The 24836-nt window shown below is 44.9% G+C and overlaps 1 long non-coding RNA gene across 1 annotated transcript; it reads right to left on the bottom strand.

The window, feature by feature from the left end:
- Positions 1 to 15341: 15341 nt before the first annotated feature.
- LOC103647447 (uncharacterized) lies at positions 15342 to 20440 on the bottom strand. The gene is made up of 3 exons (XR_002267679.2): positions 19878 to 20440; positions 19707 to 19802; positions 15342 to 18986 (listed from the first exon to the last, which is right to left on the bottom strand). It is a non-coding gene; the product is annotated as an uncharacterized lncRNA (long non-coding RNA).
- Positions 20441 to 24836: the final 4396 nt, after the last annotated feature.

Here is a 24836-nt window from a genome sequence, read left to right as displayed (position 1 = left end):
AGGGAAAGGGGGGGGGGCTCACCGGCGATGGGCGGCCGACGGCGAGGGCGGCGGCCGAGCAGGGGGCGGCGGCGGTTAGGGCAGAGGGGTAGGGGCGGCGGCTTAGGGAGAGAGAGGGAAAATGAGAGGGAGAGAGAGAGGGAGAGGGAATTGGGAAAAAAAGGGGAGGTGGGGGGCGGCTGGGCCTGCCAAGGCCCAAGAGGGGGGGGCGCGCAGGGGGCTTGGGCCGGCCAAGGGGCGGCTGGGCCGGCCAAGGAGCCCATGGCGCGAGAGAGAGGGAAAGGGGAAGAGGGAGAGAGAAAGAAAGAAAGAAAAAGAAAAGATTATTTCCCTGTTTTCGAAATCCGATCTTCCTAGATGAATGCATTTGCACTTTCAAACAATCAAAGAATGCATAGCTCGGCATGGTGCATCAAACAACATAAAGTATTTTTTAGAGTTTTTCTTTACACGGGAATTCCAAACCGAATCCCGCTAGCTTTGGAAAAAGTCAAGGTCTAGCGAGGGCAAAAAGAAAAAGAAAAGGTAACGCCCGAATTTGGCGAGTAAAGAAAAGAAAAAAATTCAACTGCAAAATTCGGGGCGTTACAAACCTATCCCCCTTAAAAGAATCTCGCCCTCGAGATTCAGGGCTGGCTAGCAAAGAGCTCTGGGTACTTGGCCACTAGATCATCTTCACGCTCCCAGGTTGCTTCTTCCTCAGAGTGGTGATTCCATCTGACTTTGCACATTCTGATGGTCTTCCTTCGGGTGACTCTGTCTGCAATCTCAAGGATCTGAGCTGGCTTCTCAACATAGGTCAAGTCCTCCTGGACCTCAAGACCTTCCACTGGCAACTGCTCTTCTGGCACACGCAAGCACTTCTTCAACTGAGACACATGAAAGACATCATGCACAGCAGACAAATTCTCTGGCAGGCTGAGCTGATAAGCCACTTCTCCACGCTTTGAGAGGATCTGGTACGGACCAATGTAGCGGGGTGCTAGCTTGCCTTTCACTCCGAATCTTCTGACTCCTCTGATCGGTGACACTTTCAGATAGACAAAGTCTCCGACTTCAAAACTCAGCTCTCTTCTTCTTGTGTCTGCATAGCTTCGCTGCCTCGATTGCGCTATCTTCAGATTCTCTCGGACCATCTTGATGTTCTCTTCGGCTTCAAGCAGAATGTCTGGCCCAAACACTTGCTTCTCTCCAGGCTGATCCCATTGCAACGGAGTTCTACAACTCCTTCCATAAAGCGCCTGAAACGGTGACATCTTCAAACTGGCCTGGTAACTGTTGTTATAGGAAAACTCTGCATAAGGCAATCGCTTGTCCCATCCGGACTGATCTTGCAACGCACAGGCTCTCAACATATCTTCGAGAATTTGATTGGTCCTTTCAGTCTGGCCATCTGTCTGCGGGTGATAAGCTGAACTGAAATTCAGATGTGTGCCCAAGGCTTCATGCAACTGCTGCCAGAAATGAGAGGTGAACTGCGTTCCTCTGTCTGACACTATCTTCTTTGGCACACCATGAAGACAAACGATCCGAGACATATACAACTCTGCCAATACTGCACTGTTGTAGCTGGTCTTGACAGGTATGAAGTGGGCTGACTTGGTCAAACGGTCCACCACTACCCAAATAGAATCGTAGCCGGCTCGAGTGCGAGGCAATCCGACTATGAAATCCATACCAATTTCATCCCATTTCCACTGAGGGATCTGCAACGGTTGCAACAATCCAGCTGGTCTCTGGTGCTCTGCCTTAATTCTTCGACAACTATCGCACTTAGCCACATGCTCTGCGATTTCCCTCTTCATTCCGTACCACCAGAATTTCTTCTTCAGATCCTGATACATCTTCTCACTACCAGGGTGAATCGAATAGGCTGTCTCATGAGCTTCCTTGAGGATCAACTCTCGAATAGACTGGACATTGGGAACACATAAGCGGTCTTTGAACCATATCACGCCTTCAGCATCTTCTCGAAAATCTTTGCCTCTGCCATCTAGAATCAATCGCCGAATCTCACTGATCTTTTCATCATTCTTCTGCGCTTCTTTGATTTCTCGCTCCAAGGTAGGTTCCAATTCAACTGTGACTCCTCGCGAATTGTTCAGAAACCCGAGACTCAACCTGTCGAACTCCTTGGCCAACTCATAAGGCATCGGGCGAGCGACCATCAGATTGACTTGACTCTTTCTGCTCAAAGCATCTGCCACTACGTTTGCTTTGCCTGGATGGTAATGAATCTCCAACTCATAGTCTTTGATCAGCTCTAACCATCTTCGTTGCCTCATGTTCAGCTCTGTCTGAGTGAGTATGTACTTCAGACTCTTGTGATCTGTGTAAACATCGCATTTCTGTCCATATAGATAGTGCCTCCATGTCTTCAGTGCGTGAACCACTGCTGCCAACTCTAGATCATGGATTGGGTAGTTCTTCTCATGAACCTTCAGCTGTCGGGACGAGTAAGCCACAACTCTTCCCTCTTGCATCAACACGCATCCCAAACCTGTGTAACAAGCATCACAATACACCGAGAAGGGCTTGTGCACATCAGGCAAGATTAGGACAGGCGATGTAGTCAACTTCTCTTTCAGCGCTTCAAAGGCCTCTTGACATTTCTGGGTCCATTTGAACTCAACCTTGTTGCCTAGCAACGCTGTCATTGGCTTCGCAATCTTCGAAAACCCTTCAATGAATCGCCGATAGTATCCGGCCATTCCAATGAAGCTCTTGATTCCTCGAGCATCCGTTGGCGCTTTCCAGTTCAGAATGTCTGCCACTTTCTTCGGATCCACAGCCAATCCTTCCTTGTTGATTATGTGACCCAAGAACAGGACTTCGCTGATCCAGAACTCACACTTGCTCAACTTTGCGTACAACTGGTGCTCTCGCAATCTCTGCAATACCATCCTCAAATGATCTGCGTGCTCTTCTTCGCTTTGGGAATAAATCAGAATGTCATCAATGAATACCACCACAAACTTATCAAGGTAATCCATGAATACAATGTTCATCAGATTCATGAAGAACGCTGGTGCATTGGTCAAACCAAAAGACATCACTGTGAACTCATACAAACCATACTTGGTAATGAATGCCGTCTTCGGAATGTCCGAAGGTCGGATCCTGAGCTGATGATAACCTGACCTCAGATCAATCTTGGGGAACACACTGGCTCCTCTCAACTGGTCGAACATATCTTCTATTCTGGGCAAGGGATACTTGTTCTTGATCGTGACCTCATTCAAAGCTCGATAATCGATGCACATCCTCTTGGTGCCATCTTTCTTTTCCACAAATAAGACAGGGGCGGCCCAAGGCGAGGTGCTTGGCCGGGTGTAACCTTTCTGTGACAGCTCATCAATCTGCTTCTTAAGCTCAACCAACTCTGGTCCGGATATTCTGTAAGCTCTCTTAAAGATGGGGGCGGTTCCAGGAAGAAGCTCTATGGCAAACTCAACTTTCCGCTCTGGTGGCATACCCGGTAAATCCTTTGGAAACACATCTGGGAATTCAGACACAACCTTGATACTCTCAATTGGATCTGCTTCACTGCTATCGACAGCCATCTGATAACAACTTCCTTTCTTCGGCTCAGGTGGGACTAACTCGGTCACCACTTCCTTTCCTAGTGGGGACACCAACTTGATTGTCCTTTTATCACAACTGATAACTGCCTGATACTTATCTAACCAATTCATCCCTAGGATGACATCTATTCCCTGAGTACCCATTACTATAAGGTTGGCGGGAAACGCTATCCCCCTTATTTCCACACTTATATTTAAACAAATGCTATCAGCTCGAATTCTACCACCAGCTGAGTCAATTTGAATGGGGGTTGACATGGTAGTAGTTGGAAGATTATGTGCTTCTACCCATGATGCAGTAATGAAAGAATGCGTTGCTCCAGTATCAAATAACACTTCTGCAATATGGGAGTCGACTAGGAACATACCTACTATCATGCCGGGGGTCTCCTGAACTGCTTCAGCCTCCAAGTGATTCAATCTTCCATGATTATAGCGCTGTTGAGGGCGGTTGCCTGCTCCAGGCTGAGACACATTCTGCTTTGCTGGGGCATTGGGGCCTGACTGCTGCTGGGCTGCCTTCTTCGGACATTGCATCACCCAATGGCCCTGCTCTCCACAGTGGAAACATGCCCTGTTTCCAACCTGAGCTGGTGCTGCCTGACTGTTCTGCTGGTTTGCTGGGGCAGGAAGACAGGGTGCTTGCTGATTCTGCCTTTGAAACTGACCTCCTGACTGATTGCTCTGACGGTTCTGGTACTGATGCTGAGGATACTGCCTTTGGAACTGCTGATGCTGCTGACGCTGCTGAGGTGGACGCTGGTTCTGCCTGAACTGCTGAGGTTGATTGCCTGAAAAACGAGGGCGGCTGCTGCTTCCAGGCTGGGGTCCACTGATCTTGCGCTTACGATCTTCCATCTCCTTACGCTTCCTTTCTGTCATGATCGCTCTATCAATCAGGTGCTGGAATGTCGGGAAGGTGTGATTCATCAGTTGATACTGCAGGGGGTCGACCAAGCCTCTCATAAAACGGTATTGTCTCTTGGCGTCAGTGTTGACATCCTCAGGAGCATAGCGAGACAATTGCAGAAACCTGTCTCGATACTCACTGACAGATGATGACCCTTGCTTAAGGGCCAGGAACTCCTCCTTCTTCACTGTCATCAGACCTGCAGGCACGTGGTACTGACGAAAGCTACCTCTGAATTCTTCCCAGGTGATGGTGTCGGGGTTGGCATGGGTGGCGAGGTAAGACTCCCACCATGATTGGGCTGCTCCTCTCAACAGACGGGGACCATACAAGACTTTCTCCCTGTCATCACACTGAGCGGTATGCAACTCCCGCTCCACAGTGCGCAGCCAATCTTCAGCATCCATGGGGTCAGAAGAGTGAGCGAACGTTGGGGGATGACCTCTCATGAATTCAGCACGCTTGTCTCTGGGCATCTGAGGCATCTGAGGCTGGGGTGGTGCTTGCTGCTGTTGCTGCTGCTGCTGCTGAATGGCGGCCAGAGTCTGACCGATGGCCTGAACTGCCTGAGTCTGCATCAGAAACATCTGCTCGATCGACATCGGGGGCGGGGGTGGCAGCTGCTGCTGGGGCGCCTCATCTTGTTGACCGGCTTGCTCCTGCTGAGCACGCCTTCCTCCTCTGCGCCTGTTCTCTGACATCTGCAGAATGCAACCACACATCAGAACTGATCTGGCAAATCTTGCAGCATAAGAAAAGAGTATAGAATTCTTCAACAGCACTGAGCAGGTGAGCATCTTCACTGATCTCCAACACAGACCACACAGCTTCTCAGATCAAGAGGAAAGTGGAATAAAAGGTTTCCCAACTATATAACTAACTCCATTAACATAATATGTAAACCAAAATGCAGGGGATACCCACACTCTGGTGACAATCATTACAAAGATCCAAACCAAACATAGTTCATCATGACAAACATAAATGCACAGGATATAGCAAACTACCCTGTCTAACTAAGACTAACTAAGACCGAGATTAACGCTAAGACTGAAGCTTCTATGCATATATTTCGTATTAATTACAAGATCCAACTCTAGCGATCTATGGTTCTAGATTTATCTTGGTCTTGCAGTCGGGATTGCCATAAGGCTGGTGTCCACGCTGAGGTGAGCGGTACGGGTGCTGAGTCCCGACGGGAGCGGGGGAACCACCATCCAGATGACGACGTTCCGCGCGCTCAGCCCGCAGCAGGGCGATCTCAGCACGAGCCCTACTCAGCTCGTCTAATGCATGGTCCAGCTCCGTGTTTAGCACGGCGGCTAGGTTGACTGTGCTGCTCAACCTAGGATTGCCCTCACCGACAGGTGAGACAATCACGCCTCCTGTGCTGCCAGATGGACGGTGGGGGTAATACTTCAGGTCAAGACCGTCAGCTGCCCCACCGAAAACCGAGCAGTAGTGCGAAAGCGCACGCCGTGCAGCATCTTGCATGGCTGCCTCAGCTGAGTCCCGTTCAGAGATAGAATAGTGCTCTGAGCAGGCCTCTGCACCCTGGAGACTATCCTCCGGGCAGCGCACCAAGCAAGTCGCCTCCCAGCGGTCCGGGTAGACCCCGCGACTATGCTGGTAGACCACACAGCGATACTCGACGGACCAAGTATGCCGGTCAAATGCCCGACGTAGCAGGGTGTCGAGCGCATCGTGGAAGTGACACCCGCGAGCAGCGTCGCGAGTGATGGGTCGAGCAACCCATCCTTCCGGCTCAGGGTTAGCAGAGAAGTCGGTGTCGTGGCTCGAGCTGTCGTCGCCATCTCCGTCGTCTGGGTCTCCTCCAGCAGCTACTCCAGAAGCTGGGGCGCCCAGTGGTGGTGCAGGGGGCGCCTCCAGAGGAAGCACAGGAGAGCAGCTCCTCACAGACTCTATCTCCTGGTGGAGCGAGAAAGAAGAGCCCTGCTGCTCCTGTCGTCGACGTTCCTGCTCCTCACGCAGGCGGTGGTGTAGTCTCTCCAAGTGGCTGGACTGTCCGGCCACGGGACGGCGAAGCGGACGCTCAGCAAGGCGGGAGGGTAAGAAGGGGATGACGGACTTTCGTGCAGTGTGTCTAAGTCGAGCCATCTACAAAAGACATCGCAAGCAAAAGGGTGAGAACAGAATTAATATGACCAGCAAGTAATAAGTAAATGAAGGATCAGAATGAAACACAATTTTTTAGCAAGGTATAATATATAGTAGAACATAGGTTTGGTCGGTAGGACCAACTTTTGAAGAGATATCAAAGTCAAGGTAGGGACAGAGGTCTATAATCCTTAGAACGACCATTCTACTCTAGGTTAGCGGTCCTACAGTCAGCCTGGCTCTGATACCACTTATGTCACACCCGGTTTTAGAAGGCAAACCGAATGCGAACCATGTACGTGCCAGGATCAGTTATTCACGTACACAGCAGTTACATAATATGGACATCATCACACAGTGCTCAAAATAGTATTAATAAGGGAAATAGTCGATTACATCATACGTCTGAGACGTCCATATAGTTCTTACAATAAATCAAAGTGCGGAAAAGAAACGTAGATAACGCGGCCTTCACAGGCAGCCGACTGGGGGGTTGCCGCTAACCCACACCTAGAACTCGTCGTAGTCTTGGAACTCCTGGAAGTCTCCTTCCACAGCTTCATCTTCGCCTGAGCAGTGGTTGCAATGCTGACAACCTGGGGGGGTTTGGTGTGTAGAGCAAGGGTGAGTACACATCAACATACTCAGCAAGTATCCTGTTTGGCTGTAGTGGACTAGCTTTATGTGGGGATAAGTCAAGCAGTTGCTTTTAGTTGGTCAGGTTATTACTTACTAGTAGAAAGCCAGGTTTTAACATTAACCCAAGTTATTAGCCCAATGTATCCTTTCCAAACGGAAAGAATACCACTTACCAATACCATAATCGTAATCAGAACCATCAATCTCATTGTCACCTGTACCAAAGTATCTCTGATCAAGTATCACTAATCTCTGGAGCTCCCTTGGCCGCTCATAACCGCGAGCACGGCTGATATATCAGTTTTATAACACTCTGCAGAGGTTGTGCACTTTACCCACAAGCCGTGATTCCCTCTCTGGCCCGGGCTTGCAAGACCCTTATTCACTCCCGAGGTGAATGGCCAAGGATTCACTACGAAGCCTTTACAAAGATTCCCCGGGGCTGTAGCCACCCGTTAGGTTTCCTAAATGTACCGCACTCCTCCCCAAGGGATAAATCAACCTTGGCAGAGCGAGCCGCATACACCGAGCCCCATTGACGGCACGACGGCGAAGCGAACTACACCCCGGATCCTCTAATTATTCAGCTAAGGGCACCCCATTCCACCCTCATGGTTGCACTGTTTTCCCGGGCGGTCATCCATTGAACAGGTCCTTACGGAGAGGCACTCGAGAAACCGCTCGAGTCCCCTTAAATGCCACAAGTATAATCATAAATAAGAACGGGAAAACAGCGTATCATAGATAACCACATCATGTTCATTGATTAAAGTTGAGCAATAGCATCAAACTAAGCAGTAATAATCCGACCCAAATAGGTAAACAAGGACATGGATAACAAAAAGCTAGTCAATCCTTAGGTATAAATGTGTGATGCTGGAGGTGAATTAAAGAATGATTAGGACAGAGATAGGTCAAAGGACACTTGCCTCCACCAACCGACTGCTGCTCAGGGGCTTCTCCTGCGAATTCCTCGGGCTCTTCGACCGGATCGTTCTCTATGCGAGCGCAAACATACATACATCCATCCACATATTTAATACAAAAGAACAGTACACCATACAAGGGAACAAATAAAGCGAATATGCATCAAGTATGACATTTGACATTGCATTTGTTATGGTTAGAAAGAAACGGGAAAAGGGTCTCGCAGGGGGTTAAAGTTTATGCACTAATGATTAGTTAAATTATGCACTCTAGTTTCAATAGGTTCCTAACAAAAGAATTCTGTTATATGCACTAGTGGGAACCTAATCATTTTAAGTTGATTAACATTGCACGGGATAAACAATTAACTAAATGAATCAACTAGCGCAACGAAATTCTAAATTAAACTTCTCATTTCCATAGCATGAACCATGATTAGTCTACCCAAAATAAGGTAATTATGATCACAGAAAGTAAATAAAATAAAATAAAAAAAACAGGGGGGGCGGTTGAACCGGCCCTAGGGCGGTTGAACCGGTCGGCTGGGCGAGCGGCTGGGCCGGCCAGGGGCGCGGCCGAACCAGCGGGCAGGGGGCGGCTGGCGGGTGGCCAGGGGCCAGGGGCGGCCGAGGGCGGGCCGGGGGCGCGGCTGGGCGCGGCCAGGGCGCGGCCGAGGCTGGCCAGGCGCGGCTGGGGCCAGGGAGCGGCCGGCGGCTGGGCTGGGGGCGGCCAGGGGCGCGGCTAGGGGTGGCCGGGCGGCTGGGCTGCCAAGGGGAGGGAGGAGGGGAGAGGGGAGAGGGAGGGAGGAGAGGGAAAGGGGGGGGGCTCACCGGCGATGGGCGGCCGACGGCGAGGGCGGCGGCTGAGCAGGGGGCGGCGGCGGTTAGGGCAGAGGGGTAGGGGCGGCGGCTTAGGGAGAGAGAGGGAAAATGAGAGGGAGAGAGAGAGGGAGAGGGAATTGGGAAAAAAAAGGGGAGGTGGGGGGGCGGCTGGGCCTGCCAAGGCCCAAGAGGGGGGGCGCGCAGGGGGCTTGGGCCGGCCAAGGGGCGGCTGGGCCGGCCAAGGAGCCCATGGCGCGGGAGAGAGGGAAAGGGGAAGAGGGAGAGAGAAAGAAAGAGAAAGAAAAAGAAAAGATTATTTCCCTGTTTTCGAAATCCGATCTTCCTAGATGAATGCATTTGCACTTTCAAACAATCAAAGAATGCATAGCTCGGCATGGTGCATCAAACAACATAAAGTATTTTTTAGAGTTTTTCTTTACACGGGAATTCCAAACCGAATCCCGCTAGCTTTGGAAAAAGTCAAGGTCTAGCGAGGGCAAAAAGAAAAAGAAAAGGTAACGCCCGAATTTGGCGAGTAAAGAAAAGAAAAAAATTCAACTGCAAAATTCGGGGCGTTACAGTGAGGAAGACCACCAAGATGTTAAAGAAGCTCAACAGAGAAGGGAAAGAAGAAATTCTTTTCCAGCAAAATAAAGCCCATTTCTGAAATGGATTGCTACAACTGTGGAGAGCTTGGTCATCTTGCTCATCAATGTAACAAGCCCAAGAAGAACAAGTTCAAGGGCAAGAAAGAAGATGACAACGATGATGAGAAAAAGGAAAAGAAATTCTTCAAGAGGAAGGATGGGAAGCACAAGAGGTTCCACAAAAAGAAAAATGGAAAGGCATATATTGTTGGTGACTGGCTCATTGACTTTGAGTCATCAAGTGGATCTTCTTCAAGTGAAGAAGAAAATGATGAAAAAGTTGCCGCCATCGCTGGGGACTTCTCTTCACCACCACCATCGCCATCATTGACTTCTCACCTATGCCTCATGGCTAGAGGTGAACGGAAGGTACAAAATGATAATGATATTACTAATGATAGTGATAGTGATAGTGATAATGAATTTGCTTCACCTTCCTATGATGAACTAGCTGACTTGCTTAAAGAATACACTCAAATCATTAGGAAGTCAAAAGCTAAATGTGATAAGTTGAAAAATGAAAATGAATCTTTGAATGCAAAATATGACATAGTTATGAAAGCTAGTGATGAAATGAAAGAAGAAAACAAAACTATGTCATCCACTGTAAATGAGCTCACATCATCCCTAAAAGATGTTAAGGATAAATGTGAAAAGTTAAATGAAGCTAATAGGGAGTTAAAAGATAGACTAGTGAAAATCAAGGAAGACTATACTAAGATTAAATTTGATCATGATAATCTTCTTGTTAAAAATGAACTTTTATCTTGCAATACACATGAGGCTATTAACCCTGTTGTTAAGATTAATGTAGCAACCTCATGTGATGATTTGAGTCAAGGAGATCAAACTAGTCTACATGATAAATTGACCGAAAAAGTTGGAGTCTTAACTTTAGACAACCAAAAACTGAAGAGATACTTGACTGATGCAACTACTAGAGGAAAGGTTGCCATTGAGAACAATGATTTCAACAATGAGTTGGCAGTGGATAATGAAATGCTTAAAAATGAGGTCAAGAAACTTAAGAGTGAAAATGAACATCTTGCAACAAGTGTGCAAAAGTTTAACAAGGGCCAATACCTCCAAAATGAATTACTCATGAACACTGTCATAAAAAACAACAAGAGTGGTATTGGATACAATGCTTTTGTGCAAAAGAAAGCTGCAACTCAATACAAGCCAAAGCAAACTCATAAGCCTATCAAATGCTTTGAGTGTGGAAAAGAGGGTCATTTTGCCCACAATTGCAAAGCTAAACCACCAACTCCCTTGCCTAAGCACTCAAGACCATTTGCCTTCAATGCTCATTATGTTCTAAGAAAAGTAGCAAATGGAAAGGTCAAAGTTACATTCCTAGGTCCACCAAGCAATAGTAGACCTAGACAAATTTGGGTTGCAAAGTCCTTGATTGAGAGAGTCACTGGTCCTATGCAATATAGGGTCCTCAAAACTCAAGATTGATTTGTCTATGGATGTAGGTGAACTACAAGACCGGTGGGAGCCATTGGGTTATTGACAGTGGATGCACACAACATATGACAGGCAACCCATGGATGTTCACCTCACTTGATGAGAACGTTGATGGACAAGACAAAATCACATTTGGGGATAATTCAAAAGGGAAAGTTCAAGGACTTAGCAAGGTGGCAATTTCAAATGATCTATCAATTTCAAATGTTCTCTTGGTTGCACCTTTGAGCTTCAACTTATTATCAGTGGGTCAACTCTGTGATCTTGGACTTCAATGCTTATTCACTCCAACAGAGGTTATTGTATCAAAAATGGATGATGAATCAATGGTGTTCAAAGGATTTAGATACAACAATCTCTACTTAGTGGATTTCACCTCAGAAGATGCAGACTTAAGAACTTGCCTCTTCATCAAAGCATCACTTGGATGGCTTTGGCATAGGAGGCTTGCACATGTTGGGATGAGCACACTCAAGAAGGTACTAAAGAAGGACATGGTTAGAGGATTAAAGAATGTTGTATTTGAAAAGGACAAGCCTTGTAGTGCATGTCAAGCTGGGAAGCAAGTTGCTAACACACATCCTACAAAAGCTTTCATGTCAACATCAAGGCCACTGGAATTACTTCATATGGATTTATTTGGACCTACAAATTATGTAAGTGCTGGTGGCAACCTCTACTGTCTGGTGATAGTTGATGATTTCTCAAGATACACTTGGGTGTTCTTTCTCCATGATAAATCTGAAGTTGCATCTATATTCAAGAAGTTTGCCAAGAAAGCTCAGAATGAATTTGATTGCAAGATCAAAAAGATTAGAAGTGATAATGGTAAAGAATTTGACAACACCAACATTCATGAATACTGTGATGAGATTGGGATCAAGCATGAAGTATCTGCAACATATACACCTCAACAAAATGGAGTTGTTGAAAGGAAAAACAGGACATTGATCACACTTGCAAGAACAATGATTGATGAGTATAACACACCGGAGAGGTTTTGGGCCGAAGCTGTCAACACTGCATGTTATGCATCAAACAGGCTATTTCCTCATCGGCTACTTGCGAAGACTCCCTATGAACTGCTAAATGGGAAAAGGCCAGACGTCTCCTTCCGGGTGTTTGGATGCAAATGCTACATTTACAAGAAATGCCATCACCTAGGGAAGTTTCAAAGACATTGTGATATTGGTTTTCTATTGGGTTATTCATTAAAGTCCAAAGCATATGGAGTATTCAATCATGCCATTGGCGTGGTAGAAAAACATATGATGTGGAATTTGATGAGACTAATGGCTCCCAAGGAGCACTTGAAAATCTTGATGATGTAGGTGATGAGCCACTTAGGGAAGCAATGAAGAACATGCCAATTGGAGCTATCAAACCAAAAGAAGATGAAGAAGAGGTGCAAAACATTGACATGCCTTCTTCATCAAATGTACCACAAGATGATGAAAAAGATTAGAGGCATGCAAATGAAGATACATTTGTCTCTCATGAACAAGCAAGGGTACAAGCCGAAGATGTTGATGCTCCAGGATCTTCTTCCCAAGTGGTTGATAGGAGAAACTCATCACTACTTCAAGCTCACCCTCAAAACCAAATCATTGGGAGTCCTTCACAAGGGGTTATTACTCGATCACATAAACATGCTTCTTTTATTGAACATCACTCCTTTGTTTCTTGTGTTGAGCCTACATGTATAGATGAGGCGCTACAGGATCCGGACTAGGTGAACGCCATGCATGAAGAACTAAATAACTTCACCCGTAACCAAGTTTGGACCCTGGAGAAGCCCCCACAAGATGCAAGAATCATTGGAACAAAGTGGGTGTTCAGAAACAAACAAGATGGTCAAGGCGTGATTGTTAGGAACAAGGCAAGACTTGTTGCAAAGGGATTCTCTCAAGTTGAAGGCTTAGATTTTGGAGAGACCTTTGCACCGGTTGCTCGACTGGAAGCCATCCGTATCCTACTCGCATATGCATCATGCTATGATATAAAGCTTTATCAAATGGATGTAAAAAGTGCTTTTTTAAATGGCTTCATAAATGAACTTGTATATGTTGAGCAACCACCCGGGTTTGAAGACCCTAGATATCCTAACCATGCTTACAGGTTGTCTAAGGCGCTATATGGATTAAAGCAAGCTCCAAGGGCTTGGTATGAGCGTCTTCGTGACTTTCTCATCGAAAAGGGCTTCAAGATCGGGACCATCGACACAACTCTATTCACAAAGAAACATAACGGTGATATTTTTATTTGTCAAGTATATGTTGATGACATAATCTTTGGCTCGACGAATGACTATCATTGCAAGGAATTTAGTGAGTTGATGTCGAAGGAGTTCGAGATGTCAATGATTGGTGAGCTGACGTACTTCCTCGGCTTTCAAGTCAAGCAAATGAAAGATGGTAACTTCCTCTCACAAGAGAAGTATACCAAAGACTTGTTGAAAAGGTTCAACATGGAGAAGTGCAAACCAATCAAGACACCTATGCCAACAAATGGACATCTCGACCTAGATGAGGGAGGTAACCCGGTTAATCAACTCTCTACTGTTCTATGATTGGTAGTTTATTGTATCTTACTGCATCTAGGCTCGATATCATGTTTAGTGTCTACATGTGTGCAAGATTTTAATCAAATCCTAAGAAAGCTCATCTTCGCGTTGTTAAAAGAATTCTTAGGTATCTCAGGCACACCCCAAGTGTTGGTCTGTGGTATCCCAAAGGAGATACTTTTGACTTAATTGGCTATTCCGATTTGGATTATGCCGGGTGCAAAATTGATAGAAAAAGTACTTCTGGGGGGTGCCATTTGCTTGGGAGATCACTAGTGTCATGGACATCCAAAAAGCAAAATAGTGTTGCCTTGTCAACCGCCGAAGCGGAATACATTGCCGCGGGTGCTTGTTGCACACAAATTTTATATATGAAACAAACTCTTCTAGACTATGGCGTAGTTCTAGAAAAGGTACCTTTGTTGTGTGACAATGAGAGTGCTGTTAAAATTGCTAATAATCCTATACAACACTCTCGCACCAAGCACATTGATATCCGTCATCACTTTCTTAGAGATCATGTTGCTAAAGGAAACATTAGTTTAGAAGGAGTGAGGTCGAAAGATCAACTAGCGGATATTTTACTAAACCACTTGATAAAACCTGCTTTTGCATGTTGAGGAATGAATTAAATATACTTGATCTCAGAAATTTTATTTAAGATGTCAAATGGTGTTGTCAAGCTTGCATTTGCATATTTACATTTCTTGTATTGCATCTAGGGCTTGTCTAACCTAGTTGAGATAACCGCCAACAAAGCGAGTGAAAAAGCTTAACTCGGGATCAAACTTGACAAGTCTTAGTTTTAAGCTTTTAGTACTTAAATTCCTACTTACTATGCAATTGTTGGTTCTTGAGATATGCATGAGGCACTACACTTAGGGGGAGTATTCAAAACTCAAATCTCTCATGAAACCCCTAGTGTAAAGCCAAAATGCAAAACTCACCATTTGCCTATTTTCTCTAAAAATTATCTAGCCTATGGCAAAATATTTTGAAAATTATGAGAAAATATATGAGGGTGCCAATACCTGTCTCAACAAGTGTTATCTTGTGTGTTTATAAGTTAGGATTTGGTTTGGTTGAAAACTAGATAGAAAATTTGAAAAATTTCATAAATCCCCTCTGTCTGGGCTCACCGAATAGTCCGGTGTGCACCGGACACTGCACTATGCACTGTCCGGTGCACCGGCCGCGCGTGCACTAAACTCTCTTTCCTGTGCGCTGTCCGGTGGTTCACCGGACAGGCACTATAGACTGTCCGGTGCGCCCATAATGCGTTTTTTAAAAAAGGCTTTCCTCGCCCGAGCTCGAGGCCAGGGCATTCTGCACGCCTCTTCTCTCTGGATCCCTCTCTGCCCCTGGCGATCTGCACCTTTCTGCTCATCGCCGGCGATCACCGGCGTGGATCTCTGGCATGGTGCTCCTGCTCGTGCTCCCTTTGCTCCCCTCCTCCTCTCGGTGAGCTCCTCCCCCATTGCTTTGTGAAAGTCGCCTAGAGGGGGGTGAATAGGCGGAATCTAAAAATTACAAACTTAAGCACAACTACAAGCCAGGGTTAGCGTTAGAAATAAATTCGAGTCTGAAAGAGAGGGCGAAAATAAATCACAAGCAAATGAAGAGTGTGACGCGGTGATTTGTTTTACCGAGGTTCGGTTCTTGCAAACCTACTCCCCGTTGAGGTGGTCACAAAGACCGGGTCTCTTTCAACCCTTTCCCTCTCTCAAACGGTCACCTAGACCGAGTGAGCTTCTCTTCTCAATCAATCAGGACACTAAGTCCCCACAAGGACCACCACACAATTGGTGTCTCTTGCCTTGATTACAATTGAGTTGGGAACAAGAAAGAAGGAAGAAGAAAAGCGATCCAAGCGCAAGAGCTCAAATGAACACGGCAAAACTCTCTCTTCTAGTCACTATTGCTTTGAGTGGAATTGGGGCTTGGAGAGATGTTGATTCACTCTAATTGTGTCTTGAATTGAATGTTATAGCTCTTGTATTGAATGTGTTGGCTAAAAACTTGGATGCCTTGAAGTGTGGTGCTTGGAGGGTATTTATAGCCCCAACCACCAAAGTGGCCGTTGGGAGGGGCTGCTGTCGTATGGCGCACCGGACAGTTCGGTGCGCCACCGGACACTGTCCGGTGCGCCAGCCACGTCACCCAACCGTTAGAGTTCGACCGTTGGAGCTCTGACTTGTGGGGCCACCGGACAGTCCGGTGGTGCACCGGACAGGTTCTCTTCACTGTCAGGTGCGCCTTCTGCCGCCTGCTCTGACTTCTGCGCGCGCAGTTGCACTGTTCAGTTCACTGTAGACATTTTGCAGACGACCGTTGGTGCAGATAGTCGTTGCTCCGCTGGCACACCGGACAGTCCGGTGCTACACCGGACAGTCCGGTGAATTATAGCGGAGGGGCTCCCCAAATTCCCGAAGCTGAGCAGTTCAGAGTCGATCTCCCTGGTGCACCAGACACTGTCCGGTGGTGCACTGGACACTGTCCGGTGCGCCAGACCAAGGCAGCCTTCGGTTGTCTTTTGCTCTTTTATTTTAACCCTTTCTTGGACTTTTTATTGGTTTATGTTGAACCTTTGGCACCTGTAGAACTCATAATCTAGAGCAAACTAGTTAGTCCAATAATTTGTGTTGGGCAATTCAACCACCAAAATCATTTAGGAAAAGGTTTGACCCTATTTCCCTTTCAATCTCCCCCTTTTTGGTGATTGATGCCAACACAAACCAAAGCAAATATAAAAGTGTAGAATTGAACTAGTTTGCATAAGGTAAGTGCAAAGGTTGCTTGGAATGAAACCAATAATTATTTCTACTAGATATGCATGGATGGTTTTCTTATTATAAAAATTTTGGACCACGCTTGCACCACGAGTTTTGTTTTTGCAAATTCTTTGTAAAATTCTTTTCAAAAACTTTTGCAAATAGATATATGAATAAGATTGAAAGAAGCATTTTCAAGATTTGAAATTTTCTCCCCCTGTTTTAAATGCTTTTTTCTTTGACTAAAACAAAACTCCCCCTCAATGAAATTCTCCTTTTAGTGTTCAAGAGAGTTTTACAAATTTTTGAAGATACTTTCTCCCCTTTTGAAAACACATTAAGATATCAATTTGAAAACTTCATTTTAAAATTTGGTGGTGGTGCGGTCCTTTTGCTTTGGGCTAATACTTTCTCCCCCTTTGGCATGAATCGCCAAAAACGGATACTTGTGAGTGAAATATAAGCCCTTTTGCTTTCTCCCCAATGGCAAATAAATAGATATGAGTGAGGATTATAGTGGAGAATTATGCGGAATACCGGCAAAGAGTAGATAATACCGATGGAGTTGAGTGGAAGCGTCGTCTTTGCCGAATACTCCATTTCCCTTTCAATTCTATGACTAAGCATAATAATACACTTTAAAACACATTAGTCATAGACATAAAAGAGATATGATCAAAGGTATATAAATAAGCTATGTGTGCAAAGAATCAACCAAAATTCCTAGAATCAAGAATATTTAGCTTATTCCTAAGTTTGGTAAAGGTTTTCTCATCTAAAGGCTTGGTAAAGATATCGTCCAATTGATCTTTGGTGTTGATATAGGCTATCTCGGTATCCCCCTTTGTTGGTGATCTCTCAGAAAGTGATACCGAATGGCTATGTGCTTAGTGCGACTGTGTTCAACGGGATTATCCGCCATGTGGATTGCACTCTCATTGTCACATAGGAGAGGGACTTTGCTAAATTTGTAGTCATAGTCCCTAAGGGTTTGCCTCATCCAAAGCAATTGCGCGCAACAATGGCCTGTGGCAATATACTCGTCTTCGGCGGTAGAAAGAGCGACTATGGCGGAATCTCCCAAGTTATCGGGCCCACATGCACCTGCCCTTGTCTCAAAGACCTCAGACGGCCATGCATGTGCACCAGATAACTTAATAGGATCCGTCCGATTGCCCCAAGGACATCGAAAAAACCACATACAACCAGGACCGCAAGATTAAATAACACAAATCACACACATCAATATTTTTGCAGCGGAAACCTTGTTACCAAATTTTACAAGTTACAAAAATTTTACATTATATTCATCGGAGTGATTACAAAAGTATAAGTTTGAAATATATGCTAGCTCAAGAGACCATCCTCAATAAGAAGTATAGAAGGGTTACTTAGACTTATAAGAAGGCCGAGCCCACCGGCACTTAACACCACCATCAACAACACAAATACTAAGACCTGAAAAACAACAGGGAATAAAACCCTGAGTACGCAATTACTCAGCAAGACTTACCCGACTAAAGAAAAGACTCTCAAGGGTATACTGGCTAGAGGGAGTCAAGATAAGACTAAGCAATAATCAAGGACTCATTTTGCAGAAACGCTTACTAATAGTGGATCCTTAGGCCATCTTTTAATTATCAATTTAAGTTCTTACCTGATTCTAGATGATTCTAGATTTTCCTGATCTAGAGCATTCACTTGTCCTATCTAGCTTTCTTTTAGCCAATTCATGTTTCACTTATTAACTACGATGAGTGGTCGGAGGGTCAAGTCTCTATAACCGAGGAGCAACGATGATTCGAACCGATTATACCCAGCTGAGGATTTCTAACCACACGACATATGTAGAACTTAACCCTTGCATATGTCAACCGTTCCCACTGATCCTCCACAACGTGAACCGGTCCGCGCTACCCGGGAGCACAATACTCTTCCGTCCAGCCTCTAGCCAGGAGGGTACACGCTACTCCCACCATCTCCCACGCCCAGTGCGCGGTTCTCTTTTCACGTATGGAATAGCTGGGTTCAGGCTTACCGAGGCATGTGGCTAGTTGCAAAGTCTCAACCACAACAGGCCTACATCGAACGGTCCTTAATCGACACAGGCGGAGCACTACACCGACTCATTTCACGATGCAAGCCACCCGCCTGGTCTCATATTAGTTATCTAACTCAAGTTCATTCACACATAACAATAATCAGTAATCAAAATAAATTTCAAAATCCTATCACTTTAAGCAGGGCTAAGCGACACTAGTTTTTCATACAATAGGTATCAAGGAATGATTATTCAAATTCTCAAGGATGGTAATGCATCAATTGTTTGATCACGTAACTCCTATCACCTAATGCAGCATATCAAGTGATAAAAGTTTTGTAAACAACAAGGAAAGTGGTGAATGCATCGGGGCTTGCCTTTGTTGCAGAGAAGAGCTGAAGACTAAGGAAATAAAATTTCATGAGTCTTCAGGGTAATGACCAGTCTCTAGAAAATTACTCCACCAATCGATTGATTCACAGACAACGTGATCTACACGTAAAGTAAAGATACATGCTATGATCATGATGTGATGATGAAATGGACACAGATGCAATATAAAGAATTTAAACGATAAATCCCTTGTGTACAACTTTCCTTCACGAAAAAGTTGCACACAACTGTCGGTATAAAATCTAATTATTCCACTAACGATATAATCTATGATTGATTTACCAAGCGAGTAAAGTAAGACCTAAGACCGTCAAAAATATCTTACACATACCATGGACCAACTTACGAATTATGGCCCAAGGACTTTACATAAACCCAAAAATAAGAGCAACAATTTAATTATTTTATTATTTCCATTAAGTTATTTATTCCACGGTAAGATACTTCTAATTAAGTAGATTATTGACAACTAACGAAAAGTGTATTTCTAATTACGCAGATACTCGACGACTAACGGAATACACTCCAATTAAATAAACATGTACTCCAAGAAAATCTAAGCCTACGAAATTCCAAAGCCGAGTGGAGATTCGCCAAAATAGTGACGAAATCGACTCCGGTAACACACCAATCATCAGGCGAAAATCGCCCGAAACTTCATTTTTTACACAAACTAGTTTCTTTCTTCGCCGATCCATCAGGCACAGCATAAGATATCGGACGATGGCTCTAACGACAACTGACCACAATCACACAAGAACCTATTTTCCTCAGAATTTATCCCGCATCCACACATACGTCCGAACCAAATAACCATACCTGCACTACCCCACGACTAGCAGATGAAGCGAGAGGAACGCGTGAGGCCGCATGGAGGAAACATGCCAAGCGTGACAACTTGTTGGGCGTGAGGAGCTGCAGGAGATGACGACGCTAGTAACACTAAGTATTCGGCCAACCATTCAAAATAAATAACAGTAAACTACGAACCGGCGAGGTAGACGGCGAGGACGAGGATAGTGAACGATGGCAATGTAGCGAGACGAGCAGTGAGCCGACGGCGGGACTGCAGAACGGTGGCGAGTTCAGGGCGCTCAGCACTTGGGCGATGACGACTCGGCTACAACAGCAGCGAAAGGCAAGGCATTTAGCTTCACGGTGACGCGGCGATCTGGCGCAGCGAAGCACACAAAGAGCCGATGGTGAAGTCCGAGCCACAGGTTGCCGGCGAGTCAGGAGTAGCGGAGCTGGGCAAGGTGCTCGACACCGGGACACCGTCGCGGATGAAGCCGAGCACCGGTGGCGGAGCTAGGTGGAGGGAACCCGGCATCTTAGAGCCAACAACTTGCTGTAGGGGAACGAGCAGGGACGGTGAGGACAGAGCACGTCGGCCACTGGCTTGGCAGTTCGGCGCGGTAGAGCTCGTAGGACAGCGAAGCGTCGAATTCAGCAGAGGAGCGCACGACGCTAGCGAGCAGAGGCTAGTGGTTACGGTGCCTGACGTGTAGACAGGGCGAGCAGCGGGGCGGCTGGGCGGACATGCGCGTGTACGTGAGACTTCCAGAGCTGCCAACGTGTATAGGATAAGGAGGCAGTAAAAGAAATGAGCGGTGGATATTTTTCTGAGGATCCGGCATGCACAGGCTAAGGAAACGTACGTGATTTTCTTTTCTCAGGGAGCCGACGTGTTCAACAGCTACATAGGTACGTGAGTGTATTTCCTAGAAGAAGAGAGAATAAGCAAGATGTGAAAAAAAATCTCCTAGGATGAGGTGCACGTTCACCTAAGAAAGAAGAAAAAAATGACAAATCTTTCTTCTCCCATATTTTCTCCATATGCCCCTAATAATTATCTATTCTTCTATCCAATTCATATTCGTACACAACAATAATCCCAATTTTATCTTAGGATTACTGCTCCGCTTGATTAGAATTCATACTACAAAAGTTTTGGAATAATTTATATCTGACTAATTCCTAATCTACTTTTTTAATTAAATTCATGCCGGTTCGAATTAATGCGACACAAATCACAAAACCTAATTTTGATTCCTAAAGTTATTATTACCCCATGCTATTAATTATTTTGTGACTGATCATTCATTACTAGGCCAAACGACTTATTTGGTAACAACTTAAACTTTTTATTAATAACTAGCCCTTGCTACTCGGCCAAATGACCTATCTGGTAACAAAATAAACTTTTTCTACCAAGAAATAAAAATAAAGCTTTCTCCAGTTTTATTTTACCTTAGAACATAAAATAAAATTTTGATTCTTAAATACGACTTTTAACAAAGTGACACACATTTTCATCACAAACCATGCATAAGCATTACAAGTTATATTATTTTAATGTGAATGCAACACATGATTAACCTTTTCAGAATAATCACATGGGATGCTGATGCTCAAGATGATGTCATGCTTAAGTTTTAGTGGCGCTTAACACCTAGGGTGTTACAGCGACTGAGTTTTGTTTCTTTGAAGCCCAAGATACTAGGGATCTCCCCAGAAACTGACAAGTCCCTGATGTGCTCTTCCTATCAATTTTACACCCTACCCAATCAGCTTCGGAATATCCTAATAAATCAAACGAGGATCCATTGGGGTACCAAAGCCCAAACTTAGGTGTATGAACTAAATATCTCAAGATTCGCTTCACGGCCCTAAGGTGAACTTCCTTAGGATCGGCTTGGAACCTTGGACACATGCATACAGAAAGCATAATATCCGGTCGAGATACACATAAATAGAGTAAAGATCCTGTCATCGACCGATATACCTTTTGATCTACGGATTTACCTCCCATGTCGAGGTCGAGATGCCCATTGGTTCCCATGGGTGTCTTGATGGGCTTGGCATCCTTCATTCCAAACTTGGTGAGTATATCTTGAACGTACTTGGTTTGGCTGATGAAGGTGCCCTCTTGGAGTTGTTTGACTTGAAATCCTAAGAAATACTTTAACTCCCCCATCATAGACATCTCGAATTTTTGTACCATGATCCTACTAAACTCTTCACAAATAGATTTGTTAGTAGACCCAAATATGATATCATCGACATAAATTTGGCATACAAACAAATCATTTGCAATTGTTTTAGTAAAGAGAGTAGGATCGGCCTTGCCGACTTTGAAGCCATTATTGATAAGGAAATCTCTTAGGCATTCATACCATGCTCTTGGAGCTTGCTTGAGCCCATAAAGCGCCTTAGAGAGTTTATAAACATGATTAGGGTACTCACTATCTTCAAAGCCTGGAGGTTGCTCAACATAAACCTCTTCTTTGATTGGTCTATTGAGGAAGGCACTCTTCACGTCCATTTGATAAAGCTTAAAGCCATGGTAAGTAGCATAGGCAAGTAATATGCGAATTGACTCAAGTCTAGCTACGAGTGCATAGGTTTCACCGAAATCCAAACCTTCGACTTGTGAATAACCCTTGGCCACAAGTCGTGCTTTGTTCCTTGTCACCACACCATGCTCATCTTGCTTGTTACGGAAGACCCACTTGGTTCCTACAACATTTTGGTTAGGACGTGGAACTAAATGCCATACCTCATTCCTCGTGAAGTTATTGAGCTCCTCTTGCATTGCCAGCACCCAATCTGAATCTTTAAGTGCATCCTCTACCCTGTGTGGCTCAATAGAGGAAACAAAAGAGTAATGTTCACAAAAATGAGCAACACGAGATCGAGTGGTTACCCCCTTATGAATGTCGCCGAGGATGGTGTTCACGGGGTGATCTCGTTGGATTGCTTGGTGGACACTTGGGTGTGGCTGTCTTGGATCTTGTTTATCTTCCTTGTCTTGATCATTGGCATCTCCCCCTTGATCATTGTCCTCCTCTTGAGGTGGCTCATCTTCTTGATCTTCATTTTTATCATCTTGAGCTTGATCCTCATCTTGGGTTGGTGGAGATGCTTGTATGGAAGATGATGGTTGATCTTGTGCTTGTGGAGGCTCTTCGGATTCCTTAGGACACACATACCCAATGGACATGTTCCTTAGCGCGACGCACGGAGCCTCTTCATCATCTAGCTCATCAAGATCAACTTGCTCTACTTGAGAGCCGTTAGTCTCATCAAACACAATGTCACAAGAAACTTCAACAAGTCCAGTGGACTTGTTAAAGACTCTATATGCCTTTGTGTTTGAATCATAACCAAGTAAAAAGCCTTCTAGAGCCTTAGGAGCAAATTTATATTTTCTACCTCTTTTAACAAGAATAAAGCATTTGCTACCAAAGACTCTAAAATATGAAACATTGGGCTTTTTTACCGGTGAGGAGTTCATATGATGTCTTCTTGAGGATTCGGTGTAGATAGAGACAGTTGATGGCGTAGCAAGCGGTGTTGATTACTTCCGCCCAAAACCGGTCCAAAGTCTTGTACTCATCAAGCATGGTCCTTGCCATGTCCAATAGAGTTCTATTCTTCCTCTCCACTACACCATTTTGTTGTGGCATGTAGAGAGAAGAGAACTCATGCTTGATGCCCTCCTCCTCAAGAAAGCCTTCTATTTGTGAGTTCTTGAACTCCGTCCCATTGTCGCTTCTAATCTTTTTGATCCTTAAGCCGAACTCATTTTGAGCCCGTCTCAAGAATCCTTTCAAGGTCTCTTGGGTTTGAGATTTTTCCTGCAAAAAGAATACCCAAGTGAAGCGAGAATAATCATCCACAATAACTAGACAGTACTTACTCCCGCCGATGCTTATGTAAGCTATCGGGCCGAATAAATCCATGTGGAGTAGTTCAAGCGGCACATCGATCGTCATGATGTTATTGTGTGGATGATGAACGCCAACTTGCTTCCCTGCTTGACATGCGCTACAATCCTGTCTTTCTCAAAATGAACATTTGTTAGTCCCAAAATGTGCTCTCCCTTTAGAAGCTTATGAAGATTCTTCATCCCAACGTGGGCTAGTCGGTGATGCCAGAGCCAACCCATGTTAGTCTTAGCAATTAAGCAAGTGTCGAGTTCAGCTCTATTGAAATCAACTAAGTATAGCTGACCCTCTAACACTCCCTTAAATGCTATTGAATCATCACTTCTTCTAAAGACAATAACACCTACATCCGTAAAAAGACAGTTGTAACCCATTTTACATAATTGAGAAACTGAAAGCAAGTTATAATCTAAAGAATCTACAAGAAAAACATTGGAAATAGAATGGTCAGGTGATATAGCAATTTTACTAAGTCCTTTGACCAAACCTTGATTTCCATCCCCGAATGTGATAGCTCTTTGGGGATCTTGGTTTTTCTCATAGGAGGAGAACATCCTTTTCTCCCCAGTCATATGGTTTGTGCACCCGCTATCAGTGATCCAACTTGAGCCCCCGGATGCATAAACCTACAAAACAAATTTAGGCCTTGTTCTTAGGTACCCAAATGGTCTTGGGTCCTTTCACATTAGAAACAAGCACCTTGGGTACCCAAACACAAGTCTTTGACCCCTTGTGTTTGCCCCCAACATATTTGGCAACTACTTTGCCTGATTTATTAGTGAGCACATATGAAGCATCAAAAGTCTTAAATGAAATGTTATGATCATTTGATGCAATAGGAGATTTCTTTTTAGGCATTTTAACATGGGTAGAACGCCTAGAGCTAGAAGCCTCATTCTTATAAATAAAAGCATGGTGAGAAACAGAATGGGTCATCTTAGCATGAATTCTCCTAATATTATCCTCAGGATAACCAACAGGATATAAAATATAGCCCTCATTATCTTGAGGCATGGGAGCTTTGCCCTTAACAAAATTAGACAATCTTTTAGGAGGGGCATTAAGCTTGACATTGTCTCCCTGTTGGAAGCCAATGCCATCCTTAATGCCAGGGCGTCTCCCACTATAGAACATGCTTCTAGCAAATTTAAATTTTTTCATTTTCGAGGTCATGCTCATGAATTTTAGCAGTTAATGTAGCTATGTGATCGTTTTGTTG

Source organism: Zea mays, chromosome 2, assembly GCF_902167145.1.
Source record: "Zea mays cultivar B73 chromosome 2, Zm-B73-REFERENCE-NAM-5.0, whole genome shotgun sequence".
NCBI lineage: Eukaryota > Viridiplantae > Streptophyta > Magnoliopsida > Poales > Poaceae > Zea > Zea mays.
The sequence above is the reverse complement of the archived record's forward strand: the minus strand, read 5'-3'. Positions and strand labels throughout refer to the sequence as shown.